The sequence below is a fragment of the Anthonomus grandis genome, chromosome 14, assembly GCF_022605725.1.
Source record: "Anthonomus grandis grandis chromosome 14, icAntGran1.3, whole genome shotgun sequence".
Lineage (NCBI taxonomy): Eukaryota > Metazoa > Arthropoda > Insecta > Coleoptera > Curculionidae > Anthonomus > Anthonomus grandis.
In genome coordinates this window covers 8,437,229-8,450,261 of record NC_065559.1, presented here as the reverse complement: position 1 = coordinate 8,450,261, position 13,033 = coordinate 8,437,229, and positions in this window count along the sequence as shown.

The following is a 13,033-nucleotide window of genomic DNA, read 5'->3' as shown; positions in this document are numbered from 1 at the left end:
TCAAGATCAATGGAAAATCATAGCTGATAGATACGATAAATTATGGAACCTGCCTAACTGCCTGGGGTCGATCGATGGAAAACATATAAGAATACAAAAAATGCCTAAAACTGGCTCTGAAAATTTTAATTATAAATCGTTTCACTCGCTTGTTTTGATGGCTTGCAGTGATGCTGATAGGATTTTTATTATGATCGAAACTGATTATGCTGGAAGAAATAGAGATGGTGGAATTTTTAAAGCATCGCGAATGGGTGGGTGGCTTCAATAAGAATTATTGGATTTGCCAGAACCCAAGCCCCTGCCTCGTGATGAAACTGGTCAAAATTTTCCGCATTACTTTGTTGCTGACGAAGCATTTCCGCTTAAGAAACATTTTATGAGACCATATCCGAAAAGAAGGCTAAATAACAAAAATCGAATATTTAATTACCGATTAAGTAGGGGTCGCAAATCTGTTGAATGTTCATTCGGCATGATGACTGCAAAATTTCAGGTGTTATCAACTGCGATTCGTTGTAAAACAGTGAAATCTGTAAATCGTATCGTTCGTTCAGTTTGCATTCTTCATAACTATATTCGTAAAAAAGAAGGAAGACCCTATACAGAGTATGATGCAGATGATGAAGGGGAAGAATATATTAATGACAGACCAGCTGATATGTTTGCCAATAATCAAGAATTAATTACTTTATCTGAGAGGTCGAATGCACAAAACTTAAGAGAATATTTATCTCAGTACTATCTACAAGTACCTCTACCTTGGCAATGGAAATATACCATTAATATTTAGAACCTTTGTAATTTTAATTTTTTACAAAATACAGTGCTGTCACGATAAAAAAAACAATCCATTTAAAATTTGGGATCTATAATTTTTTTAAATCGAAAAAATGCCCGATTTTTATTTTTATTGCGGGTTTTTTGATACAAAAATTGCTTATACAGGGCTGCCTGCAAAAAAACTTTTCTTAAAAAAAAATTTGGGCTGTGTATAAATAACTTTTGTTTCTTTTATCGTGAAAGCCTGAATTACCTGCGCTGTTTACTTCCTTGGCTACTGCTGCCCAAGCATTTTCAGTCAAATCTTTTCGCGAATATTCTGATAGCTTATAATTATATAAACAAATATGTTTTTCTACAGCATCTACTAATTTTAAATTAAAATCCAGTTCAGCATTTTGTTGTGCCATAATAAACAAAAAAACAAAACTTCGATAAATGAAAAAAAATGTGTGCGCCTACTAATTGTCTGGCAATTGCGATTTTTTAATGGGTGACCAGGCGCCTGCGATTTTACATCGCACGACAGTTTAGAAAAGGCTGATAGTATGACAAATTTAACGCTTATAAAGGGAAATAGATTTAAATATAGTGACACCTCGATTTTTCATATAATAACAATAATTTTTGATTTTCAAAAATACAATACATTAAATATTTGCAAGTGAAATACAAAACTATATATGCAAATTAAAGGTGGACAAATTCAGATTTCTGCAGTGCAGATTCTGATCTTCAACATTTACCCGAAAAAATAGAGAATATTTCATAAAGTATACAATTCAACTAGTAGACAATTAGCATATTATTTAAGACTAACGACATAAGCACTAACATCTATCTACTAATCCTACACACGCTAATAGAATAAAATAGAAGAAAGTTGCCTATTATCGGATACTTTTTTCTTTTAATTAACAAAAAATACCTACATACCACATAAATTAATTGCATGTTAAAAACGGTTAGGATGATATATGTTCTTTCATTATGTGACACGAAATAGCTCTAACTGACTCTAACTTTCACAAAAGTTTAAAAAAACATAACAGTGCATAAATTATTATTTTGAAATTGGGTTCCTTATATCGGATAGTAGGTATTCCTAATATCGCATATATCCGACATTCGGAACTTAAACGTTTAAAATAAAAAGCATAGGTATTTGTTTAGATTTTTATTAATATTAAATTGAAAATACGTTCAAAAACTTTATGAAAAACCTTAAAGTTAATCTAAGAACATCTCACAAATAAACCATAGATTTTTGTCAGTTCCTGCACATTCTTCATGACACCAACGAAAGCATTGATTGCATCTGATCCACTTTTCCTCTGCTCTGTCCTCTGAATAAAACTTATTGCAATACAGACACTCGGCGTCTTGGCATCTCTGTCCATATCATCATCACTGTCTAGTAAGTGCAATTCAGTACCAGTGTCATCATCACTGGATGAGGTGAGAGGTTTTTTAGGTTTTCCCTTCCCTTTACAATTTTTTTTTGGTTTAGCTTTTGTGCTTCTGTTTTGACCCTTAAGTGCAGTGTTAATCGGAACTGTTTTTAATTTTCTTTTGTCTAAAGCTTCTTCCAGTTCTGATTTGTAAGGCGATCCAGTTATTAACGCAGTAGTGCCACGTCTTCCTCGCTTATTCATAGATCCGGACGTGTACGAGCAACTAGGCATAGGGCTGATATCTGTCGGTTTCACCAACTTTCTGTTTGTAGAAGGAGTGGTCAAGCTATTTATTAAGGGTTTTGTGGGGATAGCATCAGGTATTTTAATCCTGTCCCTCATAGAAGATACTATTTCATCTTCGCTTTCTATTTCCTCCGATTCTAGCCTGTTCTCATCAAGTTGTTGGGGTGGTGGCGGGGTTCTTTCACGTTGGGAATGAATAGCAAAATCATCGTCTCGGAATACATGTCTGGTGAGCGGAAAAATTCCACATTTTCTAAAACCATTTACGGCCACTTCAACGCTTGCAGCACGTAGGTATGCTCTCCCTAGCAGCTTAGCGACCTGATACTGACCACCCTTTCTGGGTTATTTTTGAGTCATGACTCAATCTCCAATGCATAATATGTTTTAAATGGAGACATAAAAGCTACGTCTAGGGGTTGTATCTTATGTGTCAAATGAGGAGGTAGACATAAAACATGCACATAGTTTTCCCTTGCTAAATCAATTAAAGGGATGTTGCGCGTATGAGAGTAGTGCCCGTCTAATATTAAAACCACTGGATGGCCTTGGCTGGTTTAACATGCTTTATAAAATGTGTTAACCAAGCTGTAAACAGATCATGCTGAATCCAACCGGAAAAATGACATCTGGCGATCGTTCCTGGCGGTGTTCCATTTAGAAGTTCAGGCTTCATATTTTCTCTAGGAAATACTAGCATAGGTGGCACATATATTCCGGTAGCGCTCATATAAGTCACTACAGTAACAAGAGCTCCCCTTTCGGATGTCGTCAAGGCCCCAACTTGCCTTTTACCTCGTAAGCTGAGAACCCTTGAATATTTGTGTTGAACAGTTGTAATGCCTGTTTCATCTACATTAAATAATCTGGCTGGATTCAATTTGATTTCTGCTAAGGCTGGCTCTAACAGATCAAAAAAAGCCGCGCAATTTTCTCGAGTAAACCCTTTTATGCGAGCTGCAGATATACCCTGTGGCTTTCTAAAACTCAGATAAGGATGTCTCTTTAAAAAGCCTTTTTGCCAATTTTTTCCTGCACTTGATTTCGTCATAGAAAAAGGGTGTTGTAGCCCGTTCTGGATAGCTAGCTGAAACGCTAGCCTTCTAATATCGGAAGCTCTTAGTCCATAAAACCGTTTCTCCATATCTAAACAATATGTAACTAACAGATTTTCAGATTCGTTGCTTAGCGCAGGTCTTCTTCCTAATTTCGTAGCTGTTAATACTTCTATTGGTTTGTCTGATTTTACGTAATCAACAAGGGTACTTCTTGGAACTTTATATATTTTTGACGCTTTTAAATACCCCATTTCTTTGCTTCTAACAGCATTTACCGCAAGCTCCATGGCCCTTGCATTCCATGTTTTACGACCTTTCTCTTATTTTCCGTTCATCTAGAAAAAAAAGCAAAAAACCTCCTTAATCAAGGTTAAAAGCATAATAATATGGTATATGAAACTTATTTTCATTTATTATTAAAAAAAGAGAGTAAAACGCAAGTATCTATGACAGAAAATCAGTTGATTCATTTAAAAGCAGCTCCAGAAAACTGGTTCCAAATATTGGATACTATACGATATTAGGAAACCATAAAAGTATCCGATATTACGGTACATAACCTCACTAAATTTACCGTTTTTTTTTACATTTAAAAAATAGTTCACAGAAGCAATTTATACATTAAAAAGTATCATCTGCAATCTACTTAATGATATGGTATGTAACAAAGAAATAATTTAACCTACCTTTTCCAGAAATAACGCCAAAAATTATACACTGTTAAAATCTATGCACATCGAAATACTGTAACGGTGTTCGGCAAAATGACATTATAAACAATGATAGGATTCTGTAATTAGTTTAAATTCTTGTAGGAAATGATCTGCGTAATAGTTCTCTTGATTACTATGGAAGTTACGAGATGGCGCTGTGCTATTACAGATTGTAGGCAAACCCTTTCTTGTGAACGGCCTACTACGTCTAATCTAATAATGTGATCGCCAGTTTAAGACGCGCTGGATGTTGGGATTAATCCGTTCAATGGAAACTACCACACATAACTCATAACCACTTATTATATTCCTCGCAACTTAATAAATTCATTTAGACATTTAGCCTCTTGTCACACGCTCAAGTTACTTCAAGAGTTCAAGCTCAAGAGAGCTCTCAAACACGAATAATAATTGAATGGTGGGTTGCGTACCTCGCACATTCGTTAACCTCAATAAAAAGAGACAGATATAACCGAGGACAGAGATAGACATATGAGGGAAACGCAGTTCCCTACACACTCCCTCCCCAGTGACAACGACATTAAAGAAAATAAAATAGATTTACAAAGGCTTTTAGAAGCTTAAAACTTAAGTCGTTGATTGAATATTTGGGAAGATACGCAACCTTATGGGCTAAAACGTGACCGCAAATATGCGTGAAAAATAGATGGCGATTCTCTCCAGTATGCGCGAAAATAATTTCGTCCGTCGCTTCTCATTAGTAATCGGCCGATCATCCGAGTCGTGTGGGAGAGTTTTTGCACAGGTTCGTGTTTGCCGTATTGCAATTTGGTAGTTGTTAAAAATTTTTCTTGGATATCATAATCACAAATAGATATATATATGTAAATGTGTTTAGTTTGTGAGACGATGGCTTCTTTAGGCAAAATTAATCAGTGTGCGTATATTAATTAAGACTTTGATTTATAACAACCTAATATGGGAATCTCAAAATCTTATTAGAAAATCTTTAAAAAAATCTAATTATAAACCTCACAGAAAATTATCTATTTTATCTACAAAAATCAATCCGAACTCTTAAAAATACTGTCTCTTCATGTCTATGAGAGCCATTTTCTCTTTTTCTTTTTTTTACTTTAAGAAAATTTTAAATCAATATATTATGTTTATGGTCTTTAGTGTTTTAAGTATTTTCAATAATTGTTTTCATGATGAAATTCATTCATGAAAAAGATAAAAATAAAGCCTAAAAAGCCTTTAAAGTTATTGAGAAACTGGTTATAGTACGAATGGTAGCTTTCCTAATTAAAAATAAAAAATAACATATTAAATGAATGTCGAGTAATGTTTTCATTCCTGGAGAGATTATATTTGAGCTTGAAGAAGGTCACTTTGCTGCAGCGGTATTCTGCGACTTCATTCTTCGAACACTTTGACTGTGTCAACCATGGAATATTGCTCGGTAAGCTTTCTAGATATGGGTTTAGGGGAGTTGCTCTAGAATGGTTAAAATTTTGTTTTGTTAGACAGAAAAAAGTTTGTTTGGCCAAATGGCAGTTTGTCTGAACTTTGTGTAGTAAGCAGGGTTCATTTCTCGGTCCTATTTTATTTCTATTGTATATAAATCACCTGGGGTCTCTCCAGATAAGAGGATTCTTCACTATTTTTGCAGATGACACCACTATCTTATGAACAATAATAAAAGCACATTAACCTAGAACAATTTCTAAAGATTTATTAATGATTAAACAGTGGTTTGATGCTAATTTGATGTCTTTAAACATAGATAAGACTAAATTGTTAAGTTTTTATGCTCAGAGCAGTTCATGATTCACAACAAAGAATTGGAAGTGAATAATTTTAACAGATTTCTTGGAATTGTTATCGATCATAAACCTAAGTTTTATGGAGATATGTCAGGAGGCAAAAACTGGCTAGACGATGTTATGCTGTTAGAATGGTTTTAAATGAACTGAGATTGATATTTTTTTTGTCGAAAGTTGGAACTTACTTTCATACAAAAATACCTACAGTATGGAATAACATTTTGGAGTTGCATTAGTAAACGGCTTTTTGACTCGATGTTTGTTTTTAAAAAACAAGCCATTAAATATATGTGTCATAAATCTCCACGGGACATGCAGACCCCTATTTAAAGATACTTTCCTTGTTACGTTTGACGTTTCCTTGTTTCCTAAGATACCTACTTGCTTGTTTATTGTTGAGTCTGCTTGACTAATATACAAAAAATATAAATTGTATCTTCAAAATAATGGCTCCTTAAAACATTATAATATCAGAAAAAAATACAATATTCCAATGCCCATCCCGAAAAGTGAACTAAGAATTCTCTTATTTACTTGAGCATAAAAATTTTTAATCATTTTCCAAATGTCATAAAAGTCTCCTCGCTTTAAAAAGTCCTTAACGAAACTTCTTAAAAGCAAATATTTTTATAGCATTAGAATTTTTTGAAGATAGTTAGGAATAGGCCAATAGTATATAATTAGTTTTTAGTAAAGATGTAAAGGTTAGAATTTGTGATGTTACTCTAAAAAAATTTTAAGTCGTCTTGCTTTGAAATTGAAAATACATTTTGTGTTTATACTAGTATGTTGAACCCACTATTGTGTATTGTTTTTAAATTATGTGTTAGTAATATGTCGATTAATGTGCCTATTTTATATCATAAAAGTACCATGTCAACAAGTAGGTACCATGTATTTATGAATAAAGTATGTTTTGAATTTTTTGAAATTCGAAATTGTATTTAAAAGAGAGAGAGGTATATAATATTTAATAGGGATGATTCCAACTACTAGCTAGAAATTACCTCGTTGATAAAGTAATTAAAAGGGTTATTCAAAACTGCAAGTGGCCAACATGGCGTCGACAAGAAGAAACAAAGTTGATTATGACTCTCTAAAGAAGGAACGTCGTATTTAAAAGTTAAAGATGTTAACTTGTAAATGAGAGAAAGTGTTTACAACAATGTATAAATGATTTTATTTTATATTTTCAAATAACGCCAGAAAAAAATAAAAAAACCATTTTGCCAAATTTCACCTTTTTCCTGAATATTAGGAAGTATTTGGCATTTTTCCAATTTTTAGATTGCATTTATTCAATCCTGTATAATCGCAGACATCCTGTATAATCGCGATGAGACCCTTCATACTGTTAAACAAAATATTTCTAGTTTTAACTTTTTCTAGTTTTAAGAATTAGTAATTAAGTGTTTGCCTGTATTGCAAATTAAAATGTGGCCTATTTTCTATATTTTATAGTGTTGTTACACCCTTATTCAAAACCTTTTAAATTTTGCGATTTTATTTTTATATTAATTTCAGTTAAAGGTATCTATTTTTCAATATTTTTGTCCAAAAAAAGTGTACTTCACAGATCTCACTACCCTACACAGTTTTTGAGATATTGGCTGGTTTCACAAACCCGTATTGTCAAAAATCACATTACGGGCTACTTTTTGCAATAAATTATTCACTCTAAAAAACTATAGTATCGTATATAGATATTAAATCTTTAATTATTTAATTTACTCTTTATATTTACGTGAAACCTACCTATATCACCTTTATTTAATATTTTTGTTAATTTTCTAATTAATAAATAAAAGCTTATTGAATTTTTCTTTTGTTTTTATTTATTTATTTTTGTCTCAAAAAAGGATTTTGGTAAGTAATTTATTATTTGTTAATAAAATTTAAGTTGTAAGAGATAGCACCTTCCAATACATTACTTGACCACCACATTTATCTAGTTATTTATGCGAGATCACAGCGCATTTAAATATCGGCAATAACAAAATAAATAAAAGCGCTGTTATCATCATCGCCCTTGTCTTAAAAAAATAACAAAACGGCCGGGCGCCCAAAGATTCCCGCGTCGTTAAACTGCAAATGGTCAATATAGCGCCGACAAAGAAAAACAAAGTTGATGATGGCTCTTTAAAGACAGAACGTCATATTTTAGGGTAGGTAGGTGTCATCGTATAGGCGAGAAAAAGTGGTCACAATAATTTATTCATTTAATAAATACTTTTGTCATATATTTTGAAATAACGCCAGAAAAAAATAAAATGATTTTGCCAAATTTCAGTTTTTTGCAAAATTTAGGAAGTATTTAGATTTTATTATAAAAGGACACTATATTGCTCAACTTTCCTCTAATTGACCACCTCTATTGACGTCCTGTATAACCGTGATGCGGGGTCTTTAAACAAAATGTTTTTTTTTGTTACTAGGTATCTTTTTATAGTTTTAAGTATAGTTGTAACAACTGGTAATTGAGAATTTTCCTGTGTCGCTTAAAACTTAAAATATGGCCTATTTTCTATTTCTATTAACATCCTCACTCACAACCCCTTACTTTACAGATCTCACTACGCTGCACAATTTTTCAGATATTGAATCACATGACAAAATGGGTTACTTTTTACAAAAAATTATTGATCAAGAAGTTATATTACCATCGGTATTAAGTCTTATAAATTATTATTTAAATTATTCTTTATAATATTTACGTGAAACCTACTTATATCTTAAAATTTGTTCCACATATTTTTTGTATATTAGTTTTTAGTTAATTAAGTGCAACGGGCTTTTTATTTAAAAACTTGACCCTCTTGAACACAAAATGAAGGAAACATAATGTTTGTTGGAATTATAACTTGTATTAAACTTTTTTGGTAATTTTGTAAAAATAGCTTTTTATATATATTTTTGTATTAATTTTTGTCTCAAGAACATATTTTGGTAAGTAATTATTTGTTTATAAAATTTAACTTTTAAGAAATTTCAATATGCCTCCACCCTTAAGTATATCACTTATCACTTGACCACTACATAAATGACACTGTGTTGTATGTTCAAAAAAAATAATAAAAACATAGTTGGCAGCATCATCCCATATCTTAAAAAAATATCCAACACGGCCGCGTAACCGGAGATTCCATCGTCGTTGAAAACCTGACTCAAAGAAGCCAAAAGCCAGGTCCACGCAGCTAAAATAAATCGTTCCTAGATTTGACGCTGCGCGGCAGCACCACACGGTGCACGAAACTGAACGGCAATCCGATAGTCGACTGGGTACACTTTTTAACACAGGATTGCGTATCTTCCCAAATATTCAATCAACGCTTAAGTGTTAGATAAGATGTAACATACTTAGGTCTTAAAAATAAAATCGCCTTAAAATAAACATTGATTATATAGTTATCAACTAAAAAAAAATTAAATTATTTTACACTGGGTGCAAAAGTGACTTTCTTACGAGCGTAAGTTCTAAGAAGAGGTGGTTTCACAGTACCATCCTGATTAGAAGTGCTTTTGGAAGGTTCCACTGGGCCGTTGAGTTCATCAGCAATAAAAAACGCTGGTTTTAATAAGTCAACCGAGATACTTTTCGATTTACCATTGATGTCAATATCAGTACAGTTATACAAATCTTTAAAGTAAAAAATTCGCTTTTTATATTTATGTGCAACAGGCACAGGTCGAATTTCACGCATATATTGTCTAAATTCTTCGATAAAAATGTTTAGATCTGGAGTAACGTCGTCCGGAAGAAAGAATTCTCCAGGAAGCCGTAGAGTAGAGCCAAGCAAAAATTCTGCCGGTGAAGCTTCAGTATCTGCTCTAACATGGGAACGAATTCCCAACAAAGTGGTGGATAAAGAACGAGTCCATTGTTTGGATTCAGTATGGCACATGATAGCGGCCTTTAGTACGCGGTGAAAACGCTCAATCATTCCGTTCGATTTAGGGTGATAAGGGGTAGTACGAATACGCTGACAACCAATTAAAGAGAGTAGGGCCGAGAAAATGCGTGATTCGAATTGAGTTCCTTGATCCGAGGTAAGCAATCTAGGAGTACCATAACGCGAAATCCGAGTATCATAAAAAGTTCTAGCAATAGTTTGGGCAGACGTATCCTTAATAGGAATTGCTTCAGGCCAGCGAGAAAATCGGTCAATGTCAGGCAGTAAGAGAATCCTTCAGACAATGGAAGAGGACCAACTATATCAATGTGAACTTGATCAAATCGTCCATCAGGACCAGAAAAATGTTCAGGAACAAATTTCACATGACGGCTAATTTTGGATTTTTGACATGCTAAACAGTTCTTGCACCATGTTGCAATGTCACGATGCATGTTAGGCCAAACATACCGTTGCCGAACCATCCGATCAGTGATTCTACTACTAGGGTGAGCTGGATCATGAATTTGATGAAAAACTTTTTAGCGAAGGCTGACAGGAATAAAAGGACGAATAGTCTCGCCTGATAATTCGCAATACACACTAACCAAGTCTGGACCCTACTGAAGCTTTTTTAGCTTTAATGGATGATCCAACGAAGTAAAAATCGATTTTAATTCATCATCACCGTCTTGTAATTCCGCGAGTTCTTTCACATTAAAATCGGGGGGCAACTGTACAGGTTCAATACGAGACAAGGTGTCGGCCACCAAATTTTGAGAGCCTGCAATATGCTCAATATGGGTAGTAAACTGGGCAATAAATGATAATTGTCGTAACTGTCGCGGAGAAGCTTTATCAGACCGTTGCTTAAATGCATATATGAGAGGTTTATGATCGGTGAGGATTTTAAAATCGCAACCTTCTAGCAAATAACGAAAATATTTAATAGCTTCAAAAATAGCAGTAAGTTTACGGTCATAAGCACTGTAACGGAGTTGAGCGGGAGAAAATTTGAGTGAAAAAAATGCTAACGGTTCCCAAACACCCTGATTCTCCTGCTCTACCACTGCTCCCATAGCAACATCAGAAGCGTCAGACACCACGCGGAGATTTGCCTCAGCACGGGGATGAACAAGCATTGTTGCGTTGGAAAAATCATGTTTGGTTTTATCAAACGCCTCAATAAGCTCGTCAGACCATGCAATCTCACGTTTGTCATTTTTAGTTGAATTGACAAATAAAGAGTTCAAAGGAGCTTGAGTTTTCGCAGCATAAGGAATATTGCGGCGGTAAAAATTCACCATTCCAAGAAATCGACGAAGGTCAGCTATAGTTTTAGGTTTAGGGGCTTCTAAAATGGCAGTCACTCTATCAGGAGTTGGACGTAGGCCTTCAGCACTAACCATATAACCTAAAAACTCAAGTTCTGGAACGCCAAGAACGCATTTGCTAATATTCAAACGAAGGTGAAATTTCTGTAGTCTCTGGAAAACTGTTCGTAAATTATCAATATGTTGTTCTAGTGAAGAAGAGGCGACTAAGATATCATCGACATAGATAAAGACAAAATCCAGATCGCTCAAAGCACGATTAATATAACGCTGAAAAGATTGGCTTGCGTTTCTAAGACCAAAAGTCATATAAAGAAATTCAAATAGACCAAATGGCGTAATTAATGCAGTTTTTTCAACGTCTTCTGGGGCCATAGGGATCTGATTGTAGGCTCTATGCAGATCTAAGTAAAAAAAAATGGTCTTACCGTGCAAATTGACTGTGCAATCGTGCAGGTGCGGTGTAGGATATTTATCAGGTAGAGTTACTGCATTCAAGCGTCGATAATCTCCGCAAACCCGCCAAGAACCATCTTTTTTAGGCACTAAATGAATAGGACTTGCCCAAGGACTAGAAGAAGGGCGGCAAATACCTGCCTCGACTAAAGCTTGGAATTCGTCTTTGGCGGCCTTAAGTTTTGCAGGAGGGAGACGACGATGTGATGAAATACATCAATTGCGGAAATTCGGCAAGGACCTCGCAAAAACTAAAGTCGGAACTGAGCTTATTAATAGACTGGTAGGCAGCTGGTCTGTCAATTGCTTTTAAATGGACGGAAGTTCTAGTATCAATAATACATTTCTTTTTAACATCCACCGTAAAACCATAATGCGAAAGTAAATCCGCACCAATAATGGGATAAGGGACTGCAGCTATAACAAAATTCCAGCGGATAGGACGCCTTAGACCAAGATCAAGTTCCCTAAAAGATTCTCCAAAAGTGTCGATTCGAGTGTCATTCGCAACAAAAAGTTGTATTCCCGAGGGATTTCCCTTAATTTTAGGAATGGCAGGAAGTAGTGAAATGTCAGCACCAGTGTCAATCAGAAATAACTGACCACTAGTACGATCACGAACGTGGAGACGATTAGAAATTCAAACACCTTCTCCGACCATCTCCAACTGGGAAGGTTCACTTATTTTTTTGGTTTATTGACCCAATCGTCATACTTAGAACACCACTTCCGACAAGAGGTTGGATTATATGGGTATTGAGTATGAGCGCGGCAGAGAGAAGAAGAATCTTCTCTAGAGTTTGACGCTCTACGAGAATTCGAAGACGAGCGTGAACGTGTTTTCTTAAGCTCTTTTTCAAGGTATAATACTTTCCTGTTGAGAGCGGCAATACTATCCATAAGTTGCTTCATTTCTGAAACTGCGGGGACTGAGGTAGCTGATGGCTTAGAGGCAGAAGCAATATAAGGCTCTGAACTGGTAGATGCACATTCGGCAATGCGGTCAGCAGCCTCAGCTAGACGATTAAGGTCTGAGACACCTGCTGAAACGAGAATTGCACGGTGCTCTCGAGGGAGCTGTTCAAGAAAAATTGATCTAATAATATTGTCATCGACCGTGCCGTTGCTAAGACCTCTAAGACGGCTTAGCATCAACGACGGCTTGCCATCAATACCTACTTGCCCCTTCAACAGTTTACGCAGCTTCATCTCAACACGGGCTTTAATTTGCTCATAGATATTTACAGGTGGCGGATTCATGATTATAATGTCCCTAACACAACCTAAGACTTCCACATCTAATGCTGCAAGA